At 32.0% G+C, this 22,015-nt stretch overlaps 1 protein-coding gene across 3 annotated transcripts in view; it reads right to left on the minus strand.

Annotated features, from left to right (window-relative positions):
• Nucleotides 1-22,015, minus strand: part of LOC129920960 (uncharacterized) — a 56,166-nt gene that overhangs the window by 24,424 nt on the left and 9,727 nt on the right. The window lies entirely within an intron of this gene.

The raw sequence follows: 22,015 nt of genomic DNA on the forward strand, positions 1-22,015 counted from the left end.
GAACAGGTTCGAACATGCGCATTTGGAAGGTACTACTTTTTACATTTGCAAAAGAAGCCGTTGCTATAATATTTACAGTCTTAACACCCAAATTTAAAAGCCACGACTTGCTAGCACGTACATCTTATGGTACCTACTGTACCTACTGGTTTAAAGATGACCTAAAGATTTATTTATGCCATATATAGATCAATAACTACGTTACAAACTTATTTTATGTTCTAAAGTATAGAATCTATACTATCGTAATGTAAAGTTTGATCAAAATCTGTAGTGACTAAAAATAGGGATGTACTTGTGCTTAGCGAGTTTTTCCTCTTAAGATAAATCAATTGTTTGCACTTAGTGATTTTTCAATGTTTCTAAATCCCGTTAGAGCGATATTTTCGACCTCCAGATTTTTTTCAGTGATAGAATGAGAGTATCTATATATGGCAATTTCCCTAAAAACACATTTTTAAAAAATTTTTTAGTTAGTGAGTTTTTCCTTTGAGTCGACGATATGTAGTAACTTAAATATAATAAATCTTCAGTTTTAACTACATAGTGTGTATTTTAAAGCCTTATATTTCAAGAAAAAATTCATACCTTTAAGACCTGTATTTTATTATTTTTCAATTGCTAAGTTTGGTACAAAAGAGGGGTATACTAATAACTTTTGTATTTATTTAAAATGTTGCATAGCAGAGATGTAGAGAATTTTAAGGGGAACAATCTTTTTTCGGACATTTTTCAAAATTTTGATAGTGGTTAAAATTAAAAAAAAAAACTTTTTTTTCACTTTTTTTTGACTTGTAACTTGTAAGAAAAGTTCTTAACATATAAGACGGGTAAAGCAATTGTCTATGTTTAATATTACCTAGGATGAACAGAAGTCCTGATATTTAATAAAAAATCCAAGATGGCGGCCAAAGGTGAACTCCACGAGTGCGATAAATATCTATCGAATGAGAAAAAAATTACTCTTATGAAGTTAGAAATATTATGAACAATACCTAAATTAAACAATTATTATTCAACATAAAGAGCAAAGAAACTGAAATAGTTTAATAAACGCAATCCAAAATGCAGATAATATTCTTTATTATTACGAATTATTGAAGTTATTTTCAAGTGACTGTACCCGATTGAGAGAGTGATATATTTAGATACAAATCAAGAATATAGTTTTTGTTCCCTTTCTCGTCACTGCTTTGCACTACTTCTTTTTTGTGTTTTTATTTTTTAATAAAGAATGCGGCAAGCTATTACAAAAACAAAAATAAAGCAGCCTATTTAACAACGAAGTGTATTGGTTCATTGAACTTGAAGTTCTATTGAACTCGTGTTGCTTTCACAACACACATCAAGCGTACGCACGAGGAAATTAAATGAATTGATACCACGGCCAATCAGCCTGCGTCTCAGTCTTTAAACCCTCCATGGCACTCTATAACCCCCTCTCTTTATCATCTGAAAGAAAAATCAGACGACAGACGCTCGACCACGACGGACGGACGGACGAACGAAGCCTACACTACGCTAACTATATTTGATTTGATTTTATTCAAAGTAACCAAATGCAATAAAATATATACATATAAAAATAAAAATATTTTGCTGTCACATCCCAATGTTTCTGTAGTGGAGCTGTTGCTACTGCTGCTGCTGCTAAAACTACGAATAGTTGTGGTGCGGCTATGCTGAACTGATATCTCTGGCTCTTTGCCTTGCTTCGCGGTTGCATTGTTTTGTGCGTTATTGTATAGTTTGATTGATATCCAGCGGGCAAAGAAACGATGTAGCAGCACGTAAGTATTTTACATGCGGTCGGTTACGGAGTTCAAGAGCGTTGACGACAAGTGAATTGAACTTGCGAGGTTATGGGTCTATCCAATCCAGAGGCTTGTTTTGTTTTGGTGAATTAAACAAGCAGTATTATTCATTTACACAACTGGATAAAAATGCCTATATTCTCGGTTTTAAATTAATCTAGGTTTGAGGAGAGAGGCATTCAATAATTCTTGCGATTAGAAGTGCGCCGCACTTGAGTTTCTTCAAGATCGTTCAGATACCAAAGTCACACCTTTAACTATAGGTCTTGGAATCAAGGGGCACGGTAGTGCCCAGCCAAGTTCTCTAGCAACTTTGGCACTACACCCTTATTTACAGGAAACAACTCAGGCCATTTTCGACACCCCTCTAACTTCCACACCAAAGATGCTAGAAATTTCAAACTACATTTGTTGAGCTAGTCAAAACCAAACACCTCACAAAATTTCAGCCTCCTACGATGAGTAGTTTCTGAGATATAGGGCTTCAAAAATCGCAAAAACCGTAACTGACTGACTCACACACTCACTCACTGACAGATCATCAAAATTATGGAGAACTTCCCGATATCGTAGAAACTTGAAATTTTACACGGTGATAGGACTTGAAGAAAAAAATCGAAAATTTGAGATTTTCAATTCAGGGGGCGTGGCATCCGCCCATTTCCGCTGAATTTTCATCAAATATTATGGAGCACTTCTGATTATTGTAGAATCTTGAAATTTAGTGGAATGGTAGAGCTAGTAGTTTATACAAAGGAAAAAATTTAAAGTTTGAAAATTTCAGCCAGGGGGCGTGGCAACCGCCCATTTGCGCTGAATTATCATTAAATATTATAGAGCACTTCTGATTATCGTAGAATCCTGAAATTTGGTGGAATGGTAGAGCTGGTAGTTTATACAAAGGAAAAAATTTAAAATTTGAGAATTTCAGCCAGGGGCGTGGCAACCGCCCATTTTCACTGAATTTTCATCAAATATAGAGATTTTCAATTCTACAGCCATACCTTACAAAAAGTAGTGAAATCACAACAAAAACATTACTGTTAAAAAAAGAGCCAAGTTCTCCTATGTTGAAATTATGCTGGCACAAAAAGTATTGAGATGTAAAAGTGTACCAAGTTCTAAAGTTTGGGTTCAAATTCGTATCAATAAAATTTTGATTGTTCACTTGGAATTTTTGAAATAACTTTAAAAATCGGTAATTAAAAGAAAAATTGTCAAGAGAACAATCAAAATTTTATTGATACGAATTTGAACCCAAACTTTAGAACTTGGTATACTTTTACATCTCAATACTTTTTGTGCCAGCATAATTTCAACATAGGAGAACTTGGCTCTTTTTTTAACAGTAATGTTTTTGTTGTGATAATAAATACAAAAATAATTTAGGTTGGATATTCGTATCGTAGACATGAGGTCTGCCTATTTAAAACAATAGTACAAAATTTTAAACGATTTTAAACGAGCTAAAGCCATTTTTAAAAAGTTATTAAGTCAAAAAGCAGACTGATTTTTAACTTAGTAAATAACTAAATTGGCTTTAGCATTTTACAAGATCGTATTAAACTTTGCGCCAAAATTTATAATCGAAAGCAGATTCGCACCACTTTTGTGCCAATTGCGATTGTCAATTATTTATTTTATTAATGAATTGGGTTTTTTACCTCGTATTGTTTAAACATTCAGAAGTGAAACAAAAATGTGTGAAAAGCTATTTTGTAGCGAAAGGAACAGAAAATTGTTAATATATAGAATAAATTCGAGGTATTTATAGCATAGGTATATCGTTAAACAAAAAGTTAAACAAAGTAAAAGAAAGCGTTCTTGTAAAACACATTTCTATAAGCTTTGAAAAAAAAAAACGCTGATACAATACAAATACAACAACAGAGGCATACCCTTTGAGGATGGCGTACAACAACACCTTTTGGATTGTATCTAGAGAAAAATTCTTTGGAGGATTTTTTTGGTCCCGTCTGCATTGATGGTGATTGGAGAAGAAAATCGAACTGTACCATGTACAAGGACACTAACCACAAACTTTAAATTTGTGAAAAACTACAACTACAATATACATCCCAGTAGTAAAAAAGATTGGGTAGGTGAATCTACCAACTACTCATTTAATGAAAAAAACATCAAATGGTACACAGACGGGTCGAGAACAGCGGAAGGTACAGGGACAGGCGTCTTTGGGACTCTCCGTACCTTTGGGTCAATCCCCAAGTATCTTTCAAGCTGAGGTAAATGCCATTGTAAAATGTGTAGAAATAAATATTTTGATCAATTAATAGTTTCCAATTATTAGGCAATGTTTTAGTGAAAGAATTGTAAAAAACAAAAATCAATTATGGGCGGAGATAACAAAAAACTGTTGCAAATTTAAATTTCACAAGAACTGCATTAAATTGAAAACCAAAAATTACCAAATTGGGACACCCTGTATAAAATTTTGTTAAATGACGTTTCCTGAAATTTTATTTCCTGTAAAAAAAGTTTAAAAGATCGGTTTAATTAGTTTAATTTAAACGTTACTATTGTACCTACAGCATAAAACATAATAACCCAAAAACTCTTACCTACATCTTAGGAGTCATATTTAATCATACCAAAAATTAATGTAGACATACCGCATCATTGATGGCGGTCTGAGGCTAGAGCTGTCGTTGCTTATGATTTTGTGAAAACATTGTAAGGCATACTATTTATTTTTGTAGCCATGTTGTAACCAAAAGTGTCACTATTAATATACATTACAAGTTATACATACGCAGTGAAGTAGATCTGTTTTTCAATTTCAGTATGCAAATAGTATCGAATCGACCTGAAATGTTTCCACAGATCTATTGAATTTCACGCTTTATTAATCACTCACCTATTGGGTACTGCGTCAAATCCATCGGGCGTCTGTGTTTTTTTTTTTTTATTTTGCCCTAATTTCAAAGCGCCACATGTCGATCAAGCTGAAAAGTTCTATTTGCTGTGCTTATTGACATTGAATAAATGTCTATAAGAATGATAAGTGCAATAAAAGTAAGAATTTTTTGTGACGAGTAAATCATGTACCTAACTATGCTTAAAACAAACAGTAAAACCCATGCTGTTCGCTATTGCTATACATATATCACATCGCTCAAGTCGGTAAGTATCACATGAAATCCTTGTCAGTTGTATTTTATTAATACAATGAAGGAAATTTCAACGCATTACTAACACATAATTTTATTGCTATTCAGATTCTGTTCATATCTATTAACGCTTATCAGCACACGTACTTCTAGAGTATTGGCAACTCTCGATAATTTTAAACGGCTTTCATTCAATAAATCCACTCATACATACCGTTGAGAGACTTTGAAAACAAAAAGCAAATAGCTTGGCCTTCAATGAATAAAAAAGAAGTCCTTTCTTGTTTGTATTTTCTACCAGAAATTTTTTCTTAATAAACCGACACAACAGATGTTTTATTTATGTCACCTTAAGCGGATTCGGCTGCATCTACTGCTTCACTTCTAAGTTTATCGTGGATAATTTTTGTGTCTCGATTCTACTCCCCTTTCAAAAATTTTAGTATCTAGTACGAATTCAAAGTTTGATTGTTGTCCATTTCAAAATTTTAAGCACTGAGCCACGTTCACTCACTCTGAATGTATTCACTGAAAAATTCGAATTCAGCCCTATCTTGATCGTGAATAAAATTCCAACCGCACAGAGAAAAATAGACCACATAAAATAGAACAAAAACAATAAGATTTCTCTATGGTTTTCATACAAGAAGGAAACCTTATTAAAACAATCGGGTTTTCCTTATTGTTTAAAAATCTGCACTTGTAGGGTTTTAAGAGGAAAAAAAAAAAGACGACCAGGCCGGGGATCGAACTGGGGCCTTTAAATCATGAGCCGCACACCTTACCACCTGAACCATCCTGCTATAAAAATATTGATAGCAATTTTCGTTCTAGTGCCAAGATGAATACTAAAATGAATTTTTCACTCAAATTTTAAGAAGATTTTCTCTATAAAAGTAATAAGAAATCTCCTTAAAAAAACCTTATTAATCGTTGACTTTAATAAGATTTCCTTATGAAATGTATGGACAGTAAAACAATAAGGCAATCTGTTAGTTTTTAGGGGGTCATATTTTTCTCTGTACGGAAAATTGAATTGCACTACTTGTACGTACTTGTGAGCTCGGGCAAAAAGTTGTTCATATTCGGGTAACTTGTCCTATTTTTAACTCTTTTTCAGGCAATTTGAGAGGTTATCGACAGCTCTTTGCTCAGTTTTTTAACGACAGCCGTAATAGGGGTGAATCTGAATTCTGAATATGTAATAAAAAAGCGGGAATTTAACTTAGAATCCGGAATTTTTTCGATTGGGAGCTATCTGTAAACCATCTGTAGCCTTAACAATCAACTAATAATGAGATCAACTAATAAATGAGCTGTGGCTGTAGTTTGTAGCGTTGTCAAATTTTAAATGTATGAAATTAGTATGATGGTGCCACAGTAGTGAATTTCATGACCCTTACGCCTTACGTTAAAACCCTCTGTGTGTCGTTTGTAAGATCAATTCTTGAATATGCGTGTGTTGTATGGGCACCTTATTATGCAACTCATATCAACAGATTAGAATCCGTTCAAAGAAGGTTTATGAGATTTTGTCTACGTTTCCTTCATTGATCAGATAGAATTGTAATACCACCTTACTCCCATCGATTACAACTTATAAATCTGCCATCTCTTTTTGGACATAGAGAGTATTAACAGTTCTGTTCTGTTCATAGGAATAATTAATGGTTCGATTTCAACAGTAAGTCGTTATAATGTAAGAAGAGAAATTTAACTTTGTAACATCTTTAGTAGATCAAACTATGGCGCTTATAGTCCTTTAAACCTATTAATTAATGTATTTAATAAAAACTATGTTCTTATTTATTCTTGTAATGATATTGTTAAATCACAAAGTATAAGGAATATGTTTTTCAATCAATATCGTTAAAAATTAATTTTTAATCCAATCTTAATCTTAAATCTATATAATCTGTACCGTTAGTATAATATTACGAAATAAAATAAATCACATCGAAGCTTATAAAAACTGATTAAAGCACGTCCTCTCGAAAGCCATCGAATTTCAGTTTCAAGTAGCGGTAGACAACAATGTTATGAATAGAAAAAAAATGGTTTTGTTGGATTTGAAAGTCATCTTAGCAAAAAACTATGCAGAAATCCGCTTAAATTAAGGTGCGATCCGCTGTCTGTGGTTTGTTTTCTCCATGTGGAAAACGTGTTGCAGAAGGCACAACTCTCGGGTTTCGGGAACACAGTTTAAGAACTGCTGATGGTCTAGGTTCTAGGAAATCACCAAAAACACACTTAACTACGAAGTTTGAAGTTAATCGCGTCATTGGTTCAGGCTGCAGATCAAAATAGAGACAGAAAGGCGGATAGACAGAATCGAGAAACCCCCTTTTCGGTTTCCGTTTTTTTTACCCTAATCCTGCTCCATATTCGTGTTCGGGAGAAGGGCTCCCAATTAAAAAGTTTAGTTAAATTTTGCTTTTTGATCATTATTAACAGCAAGATAACAAAAATAAAACAAAAAAGGAATGATATTATTTTATCAAGATTTTCGCATTCCAGAGTAATACTATGTTTCCACCTACGCTAAATTCGAGATTTAGCTAAGTAGATTTAGAATAAATCTCGAGATTTATTTTAAATCTACTTCGCTAAATCTCAGATTTGGGTTCAGCTACCCTAAATCTAAGATTTTCACCTATTTTTAATCAAAGATTTAGAATAAAACTCGAGATTTACGCTAAATCTACTTAGCTAAATCTCGGATTTAGCGTAGGTGGAAACGTAGTATAAGGAATATTTCCGTAAAAAGTACTGGAATATAAACCTTCCGTACCTATTAAAAACAAAGCTTTCATGAATTTCCTTGCCATTTAAACGGGTATTATTTGCTTGTATTATAAAACAAATCTCTCCTATGGTTTATGGAAATGTATTGGGAAAACTTGAAGTTTTGCGTCTTCTGCGTTTATATATTTTTATTAGGTATACTCTTTTGCAGTTGAACTGGTATCCTGTCCTATAGTTACGGCACGGCAGCACCGATGCATCTTTTCAGCATGTTTACTTTTCTCCTTCAATAATTTACACAGTAATAACTAAGCATGGAGCATAACAAAAATTTTCGTTTCTCTAGACATTCGAGAGAGTGACAAAATATGCTATGCGAGTTTATTGACCTTTTTGCCAATCGAAAACACGTTGTTTTTTCTGTTTTATGGACATATCTACGAGTATTCTACCTAACAAGGTTATTTTTGCATTTTGTGTTTTCTTTTTATGTTAAGGTTTTTTTTTGCTAGTATTCTTTAAAGGCATTCTTAGCACACTATGAATAACAGCATCAAACGTAGGTACCTTGTAACAAAACGCATTTTAATTTTAACGCAAAAAACGTAGATAATGAAGCCGATGCTATAGATTGAAGTTTAAGAAAAATTGCATCTTCAGTTTACACTTTTCCACATATATGTAGGTATGTGTGTATGATGTATTAACACCGCTCTCTATTTCTATACAAAAAAAATTATTCAAACTGGAATCAGACAGATGTGTATAAAAACTTATGAATTGGCCCGAACCGGTTAATAAACTCAAATGTAGGTCAAGATTTGTGCTGATAAAAAAAAAAACTATAAAACAAAAAACACATTCAGAAGAACAAAAAACGAAGAACAAGAAGGAAGATGCAATTGGAAGATATGCTGTGCCTATGCTATGTTAAAGAAGGGTTGTGGATTGTCTTAAAGTTGGCTTTGAGATCGACAACGTTTGAGCCACAGCAACGGGTGTGCAAGACGCTAGAGGTGGACAATTTGGAATTGAAACAATTTGTTGACTTTTATCGCATAGGTATCTTCTGTGTATGTAAGCGTGTAGGTACATATATATGTAAGTATTTTGTTATAATATAATGGCAAACCGAAAGATAAAACACTTAAAAGTTTCACACCGGTATGTTCGTGAGGTTGATATTCAGAGCCCTACCTACCATCAAAACAAGATATGCAAATGCAAAGGGCGTAATTCTCCAGGAGCGCACTTTGAACTCTATAAACATACCAAATGATTTGCATAATTTTTAGAGATGCTGCGAATAGCTATTTTTCCGAACTCGGCAACACTTTTCGGCCGAATACCGAATATTCGGCAGCCGAACGTTCGGCCAACGATATCCGTACATATACCTTTTTTACTCCTACGTGACTTTTACAATGTTATACCCTTCAAGCAAGAAAACGGAGTTCAGAAAAGACACTCCGACCGAGAAAAACGGGGTTGCACTCACACACTCTTGCAACTTTTTGTGTATGAACACAATACATATAAAATCGGCTCCGCGGTGATTATAATTTCCATACTAATTTGAGCCGCCTTCGGACCCGTTTCTGAAGTCGGACTCAGCGGGTTGGGTATTATTGACCGCATTTTAAAATCTTGTTCTTAAAACCTCGCATCTTAAAATCTCGCATTATGAAATCTTTTTTATCGAAATCTCGCAATTTCAAAATCTCGTTTACCAAAATCTCGCAAACTAAAATCTAGAAATTTATAATCTCGCATTGAAATAAAATATTTATTAATTCGCGCGCGCGAATTAATAAATATTTTATTTCAATGCGAGATTATAAACCTACATGATATTGCTAGCTTAGGAAAGTCCAGAATATACCAACGAAAAGTAGAAGCCGAAAAAAATAAATTCTACTAGCAATCAAACAAAGTAATTCAGTGCATATACCTTAATTCCCAAAGCTTACTAAGTAATTTAAGTGAAATTGAGATCCCTGTTTCAAACAAAAGCCCTGATATACTTGTACTGTCTGAGACCTGTATAACAAATGAAATTGAAAAATCTGAATATACTTTACAAAACTATAGTGTCGTTTATTGTGACTCAAACTCAAGACATACTGGTGGAGTATTAATTTACATAAAACGAAATTTACAATTTGAACAGCTAGGTACCTTTAGTATTGACTATTGTATGTGGATAATCGCAGTAAAGATTTGGTTCCATCACATCCCAATCGTTTTTATTGGAATCTATAGATCTCCAAACTCTTCAGTTACTACATTCATGGATAACTTTGAGACATGGTTGGAAAGTTCGATTAATGATAGAGATAAAATAATAATAATAGGTGATTTTAATATCGATTATCTACAAACATCAAGTGATAAAAATAAGATAACTAAATTTCTTAATGATAATCAATTTTTACAAATTGTCAACGAGAGTAACTTCGAGATCTGAAACACTCATTGACTATGTAGTTACAAATTGTGATAGTCAAACAGTTGAAGCAAAAGTTGTTAAGGATATTAAAATAACTGACCATGAAACCGTATCTATTGAAATCAAAAACCAATCAAAGGACAAGGAATTAACTAAGAGGATAAAAGTAAATAAATACAAAGGAGACTTTTAGAGAACTTTGGAGTAACCATGTGCCAGATAGAAATAAAATTGAAAATACCCAAGTTGACAAAGCATATGTATTAGGCGCACAGCTAGAAAACATTATGAACAGAATGAGTTGTTTTAAAGTTCTTAATAACAAGGGCTCTGCACCATGGTATAACGATGAACTTAATTCCTTAAATTATAACAAGATCAATGCATACAACAAAGCTGTGATATCAAAGAGAACTGAAGACTGGAACGTATATAGACTGATTAGAAATAAGTATAAACATAGTATTAATAAAGCTAAAAACATATATGTGCAACAAATAGTAGCTTCAAAAAAATGTGATCAAAAGGGACTCTGGCGTGCAATAAAAAACTTAGTATTAGGAAATGAAAACAAAGAAATTTCAAAAATAGAAATAGATGGTGCAATAATAAGAAACCCAAGTGCAATAGTTAAATACCTTAACAACTTTTTTGTTGACAGTGTTGTTGAAATTAATAGATCTATACTTCATGTTCCATATGTTTCAAATATTATCCCTGTCCAAACCCTTTTCTGTTTTAGTGCTTTGCACCATAATGAACTTATAAAAGTTATAAGAGAAATGAACAATAAAAAAGATATTTACGGTTATAACTCTGCAATTTTTTTAGAAAACTACGATTTAATTGGAAATGACATTCTAAATATGTATAGTAAACGAATCTCTTAATACCGGTGTGTTCCCTAAATCGCTAAAAAAATCAGTCGTTATTCCAGTACCCAAGGTGTCTAATCCGAAAACAGCAATAGAATTTAGGCCGATAAACATGCTCCCTACCTTAGAAAAAATTATAGAAAAAATCGTAAGCCATCAATTGAATAAACACATAAAGTTGAATAAAATATTGATTGATCAACAATCAGGTTTCAGAGGAGGTCACTCATGTGAAACAGCGCTTGTTAACACAATCCATGATTGGAAAACGAAAATTGATGAACGAATGAAAATCGTAGCCATATTTTTGGACCTGAAGAGGGCTTTTGAAACGATTGACCGAGAGATCCTTATTAGCAAATTGGAACAGTATGGAGTTAGAGGAAACGAGAAAAAGTGGTTCGAGTCTTATCTAAATGGAAGAACGCAAACTACTAAAATAATGGAAGCAGAATCTGATGAAAAATCGGTTGATATTGGGGTGCCCCAGGGATCAAACCTAGGGGGAGATTTATTTCTGCTATACATCAACGATATAACCTCAGTGTTAAAATGGTGTAAATGTGTGATTTTCGCGGATGATACATTGCTTTATATAGATTTTAAGAACTTCACGGACGTTAAAGCAAAGATTTTGGAATATCTATATGTGGCTATGCATGAACAACCTAAAATTAAATGTTTCAAAAACCAAGTTTATGACACTTAATTGTAATGAGTCGATTAACCTAGAAATCGGTGGTGAAAATATCGAACAGGTTATATCAATAAAATATTTAGGTATTTGGATTGATAAGGACCTGAATTTCAAAGAACATTCAAACTATGTATGTGCAAAAATAAGCAAAAAAGTGGGTCTCTTACGAAGAATCCGAAATAGGCTGAGCTTCCAAAATGCGATTATGATTTTTAATTCGATTGTGTTGCCTCATTTTGATTACTGTGCAACAATCCTATATATGTGCAATATGGACCTAAAACATAGACTTCAAACTCTACAAAATAAGGCAATGCGTATCATACTTAAGTGCAATATTTTTACACCTTCTGTTTACATGTTACAGTCCTTAATGTGGTTAAATGTCAATCAACGTCTTATGTTTAAAGTCTTGATATTTGTTTTTAATATAAAATATGATATCTTTCCAGAGTATCTTAAAGAAAACTTAACGATTGTTGGTGAATCACAACCGTACAACCTAAGATCCGCAAATGATTTCCGACTCGAAAGATACAACAGAAGCAGCACTCAAAGATCAATTATGTATCAAGGAGTTCAACTTTTCAATAATCTGCCCCGAGAGATAAAAGAAGAAACTAATTTCCATCGATTTAAAAAACTTGTTATTACTCATATTAAAATCAATTTTCACTAAAGGCCCCAGCCCATAGAATCCGTTGCGTCCGTTCCGTCGAAGTTTTTGACTGACAGCTCGATAAAATACACACGTTCTTATGGGAAGCGACCCATAAGCGACGGATCGGACGGAGACGGGCGGTTTCGACGGAAGAAGTTGCCCAACTTTCTACTTTTTCATCCGTCGTATGGTTTGACATTGGTTGTCAACAATAGATCTGTTCATTTTTCTGTTTGAGAGTGCACACCGGGGAATTTCAGAACTAAATGAACTGCGTTCTTTTCTTCTCCGATTTTATGAGTTGTGAAATTTCAGTATTCATTAGTGAATTAATTGTAATAAAAGTAACATTTAACTCCCTATGTTATTTCTGAATTTAATTAGATATGTGAATTCACCATGAATACCCTTAAAATGTTAAAACAAAAATATTTAAACCTTTTGTTTTAAGGAATATATTATATGAAGAGCTTGTGCAAATTTAAACGCAAAGCCTATAGTACTCAGCTGAAGTGAAACGAAAAATTTTGAAGAGTCAACAGCGAACATTTTAACGAAAAAATAACATCGGATATTATAGCAAAGTAAAAATTATAAAAGTACAAAACAAAAAATTCGAGAAAAAACATCAGAAAATAACTTTGGGAGCAAAAACAAAACAAATTTAATTTCGTTCAAGATTTTGTTAACGAAATTTTATATGCAAAATTTCGCTTCGCTTCAGCTACGTACTAGGCTGAAAGCCTTAACAACATTGGCTCAAAAGGTGAAAAAGTACCAAAGTGAAAATTTTCAAACGCATTTTTCGATAGTTTTTCCGACCGGAAAATTAAGACAAATGATGCAGAAAAACATATTTTTTGTTGAAAAGAACAATTTGAGTACTCTTTCTTAACTCTTAAAAGTTGTTTACATCAGAAAATATCAGAAATTCCCTTTTATTTTACAAAAAAAGAGCAACGATAGTTCTTAAAAATTGTTTCAGAACTTCGTTAGAGCACATTCAGCGAAAAAAAATCGAACACACCTAGGAATTTGAAGTGAGCTGTCAAAAAGCAATCCGTCGTACGACGTATTCTATGGGTCACCCCTTTCTGTCCCAAACTTCAACTTCAACGGATGGATTGACGGAACGGACGCAACGGATTCTATGGGCTGGGGCCTTAATATTTAAATTTAACCAAAATGTTAACATAATTTATTGAAATTTATATTAACATAAGATTGTAAATACTTATAGGTAGTTATAATTACACTGTGCAAGGTTTTTGAAAAAAAATTTTGAGACAGGCGCGCGATTAACTGTTTCGCCCTATTTCGGACCCGAGAAATCCATTGGCATCATTAGTTTTTCGATTTATCGGTACGACTTCGAACAAAATTTTTTTTGAAAGTTTTTTCAATTATTTTGAGAATTTTCCACTGTTTTTAGTCATTTTTCAATCAAAAACATTGTTTATATTGCTAATAATTCTGCTCAAACGTTATTTGCTACCAGTAGAAAGACATTTTAAACAATTGTGAACAATTTATTTGAAAATTTAGTGATTTTTTTTGAATTTTTTTTAAAAAAATCGAAATTTTTTACATTGTTATCGTTTTTTCGCTGTTTTTGTTCTCTTTTGCACAAATACATAGCATGTTTTCCATTAAAAATTAATTTAACTGTTAATTTAGTGTTGGTTAAACTTTGACATACTATCGATAGCATCGATAACAAAAAAATATCGAGTATATCGATACTTCACAAAACTATCGATAGTTTCAATACTTCCAAATTATTATACCACAAGGCTACCGATATTATCGATAGCTTTGAAATTAATTAAACACAATTTGAACTACAAGTTAAGTTTTCGTTTGACATTGGATGTAAACAACGAATTAACATAGTGTTTGGTAGATATCGATAGTTTCCATTGTCGATTGTATCGATAGTTTTAAGAAAAAATATCGGTAGCCTTGTGGTATAATAATTTGGAAGTATTGAAACTATCGATAGTTTTGTGAAGTATCGATATACTCGATATTTTTTTGTTATCGATGCTATCGATAGTATGTCAAAGTTTAACCAACACTAAATTAACAGTTAAATTAATTTTTAATGGAAAACATGCTATGTATTTGTGCAAAAGAGAACAAAAACAGCGAAAAAACGATAACAATGTAAAAAATTTCGATTTTTTTAAAAAAATTTCAAAAAAAATCACTAAATTTTCAAATAAATTGTTCAAAATTGTTTAAAATGTCTTTCTACTGGTAGCAAATAACGTTTGAGCAGAATTATTAGCAATATAAACAATGTTTTTGATTGAAAAATGACTAAAAACAGTGGAAAATTCTCAAAATAATTGAAAAAACTTTCAAAAAAAATTTTGTTCGAAGTCGTACCGATAAATCGAAAAACTAATGATGCCAATGGATTTCTCGGGTCCGAAATATGGCGAAACAGTTATTCGCGCGCCTGTCAAGAATTTCGACTTGCACAGTGTTATAATTAATAAACAAATCAATCAATCAAAAAAAAAGAACCTCCCTCTTCTGTTTTTTCGTTTTGTTTTGAAGAGATAAATAGAAAAGGAAAAGGTTTGTTAACTGTCAGGCGCCTATGCCAGTTTTTTATAGTGTTCAGGGTCAACTGTTGAATGTTGGAGTCAAGAGTATTTAATGCATGTGAATTTGTTGTATTCGACCTTCTCTTTTCATTTAATCTGTTGCTTGTACATTTTGCTGCCAAAAAAGCAATTTAAATTTAAGATACTTTACGCTCTAAACTAATTCTTCTAATGCGAGATTTTGATATAGCAAGAATTTAATGAATTTGCGAGATTTTTTCTAAAATGCGAGAATTTAATATGCAGGATTTTGAAAGTGCGAGATTTTGTTATGTGAGATGTTAAAAATGCGAAATTTTGCTTTGCGTGATTTTTGCAAAAATGCGAGATTTTGTTATAAGAGATTTTAGTTTGCGATCAATCGTACCGCTCCCGGACTCAGCTCCGCCTGAGGCGGAGCGGAATCGGACCGAGGTCGGACTTCTTTGCTTGAAGGGTAAAACTGTCGTATTGGATTGCAATTCCTTCGGCCAACGATGCACATGCACAGTGGATTGACTCCATACATTTAGACGTGAAAAAGTTAATTTAAAAAAAAGTCAATCTTTAAAAAATTCATTTTCTATCTATAAAGGATAAAGATAACTGCTAAGTATGAAAACACTTTTTGTCTTGTTTAAACCAGTTTAGCATGATCTAAAAAAGTGAAAGTGAAAAATCATTTTTTAATCGTTTCAGTTATTTAGAAAAAATATTATTAAAATTACGATTTTGAGTGAAAAAAATGGCAGATCTTCGTGAAGGTATAAATGTTCCTATAAATCTGTGTTGAAATTGGCTCAATGTTTGTTTGTTGAATTAAAAAAAAAATTGTTATTGGAATAACAAAAAAAAATTGTTATCGTGTTTATTTTGGAAATTCTAAAATTAGTGGAGTGAAATTAGCTTTATACCTCGGAATCCAGGGAAAGTCGATGCATCTGAAAAATGAGTATAGAACTGCAATATAAAAGGGTCAAATAAGAAAGTTAAAAAAAAAATTTCACCGCTCTCGATTACAACAGTTTTTATGGACCGTTTACTGTCATTCCGTATGCAAGCGTCAATCAGAATTGCTGTCTCATTTTAGATTTTGCTCAAACTTTGTAGGGATGTTCTCTAGGACTGTAAGGAAGCAAATCCATGATGATTTAATTTTAAGTTGCGTGGTTTCCCCGCTACCCGCATTCGAACTTTTTCAGAAGGTCATTTTTATGTTATTATAACTTTGCGTCTACTAAAGATATCTTTTTGTTTGAAACGCCATTTTAAAGCTTATATATTTGAATATATATTAAAAAATTACGTAATAATTATCCCTGAATTAAAAATATTTTTTGAAAAACTGTTAATTTTGCTGATTTCTCATGGTTTTTGACTGGCTCCAGAACCTTGTATGTAGGAAGCTTATAGTTACCAAATATTAAATAAAGATATTTTTCAACAAATTACATCTAAAATGAATGATGATGGCTGTACTCCTTATGTAAAAATTTTAAGTTCAAAGTTTTGAGTTTTTTGAAAAAATATTTTTTTATACTATGATTTTTTACGATTTGACTAAAGATAGAAACATGAAACTAACAGTGTGTTAAGTTGAAACTTTTCACTTTAAGTCCTCTAAATAAAATTGTGTTATTTTCATATCTTCTTAGTTTACCGCTTGTTTGAAAATTCGCAAAAATGCTAAAAAGCCAAAATAACCCCTACTTAAGGCTATGATTGCACTATGTTTGACATAAGATAGAAGCATGAAATTAATAGTATATTTAGTTCGTACTCTTAACTTAACACACTGTAAGTTTCACATTTCTTCGTTTAGTCAAATCGTGGAAAATGACAGCATAAAAATTAGCTTTTTTAAAATACTCAATACTTTGAACTTAAAATTTTTGCATAAGGAGTACAGCCATCGAGTTCATTTTAGATTTATTTTATTGAAAAATATCTATATTTAATATTTGGTAAGTATAAGCTTCCTACAAATAATAGCCAAGGTTCTGGAGCCAGTCAAAAACCATGAGAAATCAGCAAAATTACCAGTTTTTCAAAAATTATTTTTAATTCAGGGATAATTATTACGTAGTTTTTTAATATATATTCAAAAATTACTATTCTTAAGCTTTAAAATGGCGTTTCAAACAAAAAGATATCTTTAGTAGACGCAAAGTTATAATAACATAAAAATGACCTTCTGAAAAAGTTCGAATGCGGGTAGCGGGGAAACCACGCAACTTAAAATTAAATCATCATGGATTTGCTTCCTAACAGTCCTAGAGAACATCCCTACAAAGTTTGAGCAAAATCTAAAATGAGACAGCAATTCCGATTGACGCTTGCATACGGAATGACAGTAAACAGTCCATAAAAACTGTTGTAATCTAGAGCGGTGAAATTTTTTTTTAAATTTTCTTATTTGACCCTTTTATAATGCAGTCCTATACTCATTTTTCAGATGCATCGACTTTCCCTGGATTCCGAGATTTTACAAATTTTATGTCTAATTTGACTCGACTAAATATGTGCTTAATGTTGCTTTAAAAATAAAAATTGAATAGCTGTGAACGTCTACTTTCTAAAAATGTATGTGTTATACCTCGTAAAGATTTGCAAAACCCTTTTTTGTCCACTTTTTAGGAATAGATTTCTGCGTCCCAAGGAAGGAATTTTTCGAAGTTTTGGTGTTCGAATTCCAAATTGACTCGAACAAAAAAACTTTTGGAGTATTGGCGATTGGAGCACATACTACTAACGCCGTAGTTTCAACTTTTGAACTAATTTTAACAGGACGGATGTTTATATTTCGTATTTCTAAAAATGGCGTCCATGTCAAAAGTCCTAACAAAAAAAAAAGTAAAATGTCGGATGCTAGCTCCTTCCGCCCTGTTAATTTTAGTTTTTGTTTCGACCACCGGTAGCGCATTTCAACTTTACCAATCGCCAATACGAGTTTTTCGAACAAGTTTATCGAAACCAAAAACCTTTTTAAAAAGGTACCTACTACTAAGCTTAACTGAATTATCAGCTCGAAATCAGCCAATTTTGATTTTAAATGGAAGTCGGCTGGAAATCGCAGAGACCGGTTTATTCTAAAACATAAAAATTGGCTAGAGGAGTTCGAAATTTTTAAAGACATACGCATTACAATAGAAACTGAAAATGACAACCCTTATTAAGAGTCATCCAGCCATTTAACGGCCAAATAAAGTTTTGAGGTTTGCTGAGAGTACTCAAAACGTTCCAAAGTGCGTCACTTTGTAGAAAATGAGTCTCAATTGCCAACAAGGTGTTTTGTTTTAAAAATCGCGGCGATTTTTAAAATAAAACACCTTGTGCTGTTTCCAAAAGCGGAAATTTAATGAACGGAATGCAAAAAACTAGATTTTAAAAAAGCAGGATTTTAAAAACAGTTAAAAAAAACGGGATTTTAGTGGCAGGAATTTAAAAAAACAGGATTATGAAAATCGGGATACCGAACCCAACGCTGTGGAACTATTCATAAACGAAAAATATATTCACTTTTCGTTTCACAGTACGCAACATGAACAGTGAAATTCTTTCCTGTGGTCGAATATTTGGAAACTTTTTATTCACATTTAACTGTCCAGGTTTTCTTGCTCCAAAAGAGTTGTTTGACTTTAGATTTAAAGCTGAAAATTGTTGGAGATTTTCATTTCGACATATTATTAAACAAAGTAAATGTCTGTCCTGACCTCTACAACCATGGCTGGATCTTGTATTTTGAAAATTATAACTAATACAGTTTATTCATCGAGGAACAAGTAATAATTTGGTCCTTCAAAATGATTAATAAGGTTAAAGGATTGTTTTAGAGGAACAAAATTGTCACTTGCTTGAATTCTATGAAATTTTGCGGATAACTATTTTTGAACAGAAAATACATAGCTACAAAATAGATAATAATTACTTTTAATTATATTTTGTGAAGCAAATGTCCCCATACAACCCATATGGGTTCAAGATTTAACAAGAACTGCATTTAATTGATACAATTATTTAGGGTCTATCTTCCCCCGTGGCGTAGAAGTAGAGCATAGAGGTCAAGGTTAAGACTTTTCCTATGTTTAAAAGTACATAAACCGAAATGAAGGTAGGGCTGCCAGATAATTTTTTTTTAATGTCGGGACAACAGGTCCCAAAAGTCGGGACAAATTGGGGCAGCAAAAACACACATGAAATCGAAATTTAAAAAAAAAAAGAATTACAATAGGTGCGTACTACCTAAGAGAGGTCTCTGAACTCTGAGGGATCGGAGATTTTTTAAGTGAGACAAAAAATCTCAGCTGAGCGCTATCTTTTTTTCGGATATTGAACATTTTTGGGACTCATTTCTCAGTTTTTATTGTCTGTCTTTTATATTTTTTTCTTATTGTCTTGACCTTTTTGTTTTTTTTTTTTTGTGGTGTGAAGATATAAAAGTGCTAAAAACATGAAAAATTTAATGAAAATGAAAAAAGAATATGTTGATTATTTTGAGCTTGCTTCACAAAATAATTTATTTCGAAATAATTTTTTTCACAATTGAATATTTAAACAAAAGTTGCAGTTGTGTGAATTTGCAGTTGAAGTGTTGGATTTGAAAAAAAAAAAAAAATGGATTCATGTGAGAAATTTGTCCCACAAAATTATTTTGCTCTCTTTCAAAATTACATTGAGGAGCCCTCAAAGATTTTTCTTTGTGAGACGCGCCTATTATGTATGTAATTCCATACTAATTTCCCATGACTTTTTTCCTTCTTTTTTGTGGATATTTTAAAGAAATTGTTCAATTTATACTAAAAGTATGATATGGTAGGTAAATATCCCACTATTGAAAAAAAAAAGGTTTAAATATCAATTTTGTGGTAGATACTCGCTTTCAAAGATGTCTTTTTATGGATCTTCTAATAAATGAACTGTAAGTTTTTTTCTGAAATGGTGAACTTTAGCGGGTTGGTAACGTTTTCTCCAAGACATAATCCCCAAACTAAAATCCCCAAACTGAAATTTCCGGCAGCGAAATCTCCAAAGAGAGAATCCCCATAGCAAAAATCTCCAAGCCAAAATCTCCAAAAATATGTTCAAGTTAGTGAATCATGCGATTAAATCTCGCGTTAATTGTTTTAGGGCCAATTTTTCAATAGTCAGTTACAGTCAGTTAGTACTTATTCCCCTGATAAAGGAAAAATCATTTTTTCAACAGGCAGATAAAGCTTATTCCTAGAAATAAAACTATCTGCTTCTTTCAGAGACGAATAAAAATTATTCTAAGGAATAATTTCAACAAAAATATTGTGTCATTTTCAAAGTTGCTTTGAAAGAATTTTGACAAAAAATATAAAGGAACACAAGAACACAAAATAAATATGAATAAAAATGACGTCTAATTTTGAGTATTTTTGAATTTGACAATTTTTTTTTTTGCTTTTCTGTAGAATAAATTATTCTTGATTAAAAAATTCAATATTGTTATCTGATTGTTTATGAGGCTAATAACTTTATTCGTCGAACAGTTTATTATTAGAAGATTAGAATCTCGGCTTTAGACATAATAATTAGTTTTTTGTTTTTTTTTTTTTGTAGGTAAATGATTTTCTTTATTCATATGAGCTTTTTTCGTCTTTTATTTTATCTTCATACAACAATTTTATCCATATTCACAGTCTCACAGTACTGTGATCCATAGTACCTAACTATTGTTACGAAACAGAGGAGATACTTCAGTTTATTAATACTTTTGACAAACTTCAAGTGCATTCATAATTTGTTCTTCAGAAACACAATCGTTATAATGTCATAACGGTAAAAGAATATCATGAATGAGTAGTTAGTTAGTAGAAGAAACTGGACACTGGGTTTTTGCATAAAAATTGTTTCTCTGGCGATTTTCTCTTGGAGAAATATATTACTCCAGTCAAAGCGTCGGAAAAAAGGGCCTCACCTTGCGCAGAGAGGCACTGTCAGTTTTTATTTCATGGATCGATAGGAGTATATTTAAAAGGCTTAAACCCAATTTCTCACCACCTGATCATTCTTTTTAGCGGAGTTATTCACAAAAATGCATTTTTTGGGATATTTTACTTCTAAGCTAATATCTTTGCTCCAGATTATCGTAGACCAAAAAATAAACATACATTCTCTTCCTTATAATATTTTCTATCGTTGTATGTAATTTCATTGTATTTGAGTGAGTAAATATAAAATGGCAGCCATTTAAAGTCAAATTCTTGTTGTAAAAAAACACATTTTTGTCATTATTTCGAAAAAAGCTTATATCATGATTGACATTTTTCTAACCTATTTTGTAGCCCTGTTCATGTCCTGCATTTTACAGAAAAAATGAGCTCTTTATCACCAAAGATGGCTGAGCTATTGATAAATGAACGCATTCAAAACCGGTGCGAAAACACCCAAAAATATCGTTTTTTGGGAATAACTCGACTTCAGAATGTCCTACGGCAAAAAATAAAGCAATGAATTGTTCGTTACAACATTTTCTATCAATTTAGTGCACAATCTTTTTGTTGAAACAAATAAAAAATAAGTAATATTAAGTCAAAGTCGTTTTTTTGTTTAGCAAACTCTTGCCTTATTATTTTGCAAACGGTGCGAGTATTGACTAAGAAAATAAAATATTATTGTAGTCCTTTAAATTATCTACAATTTAAAAAAAAAATTTAGCTCTCTACGACCCACACGAGCCGAGAAATTAATTTTTTAAAAAAGGTCCAAATGACCAACGAAAAAACATAAGACAAATTCTCTTATAAAAAGAAACAATGAAAACAACCCCTCTCACTGAGAACTAGTATTCGAATCATAAACAAGGGAAATTTTTTTGAATTTTCGTACGCATTAATGCTTTCTTAAAATTATAATAGCTCGGCTCCCGTGGGTCGTAGAAAGCTAAATTTTTTTTTTAATTGTAGATAATTTAAAGGACTACAATAATATTTTATTTTCTTAGCCAATACTCGCACCGTTTGCAAAATAATAAGGCAAGAGTTTGCTAAACAAAAAAACGACTTTGACTTAATATTACTTATTTTTTA

This window comes from Episyrphus balteatus, chromosome 1 (genome assembly GCF_945859705.1).
Source record: "Episyrphus balteatus chromosome 1, idEpiBalt1.1, whole genome shotgun sequence".
NCBI classification, from domain to species: domain Eukaryota; kingdom Metazoa; phylum Arthropoda; class Insecta; order Diptera; family Syrphidae; genus Episyrphus; species Episyrphus balteatus.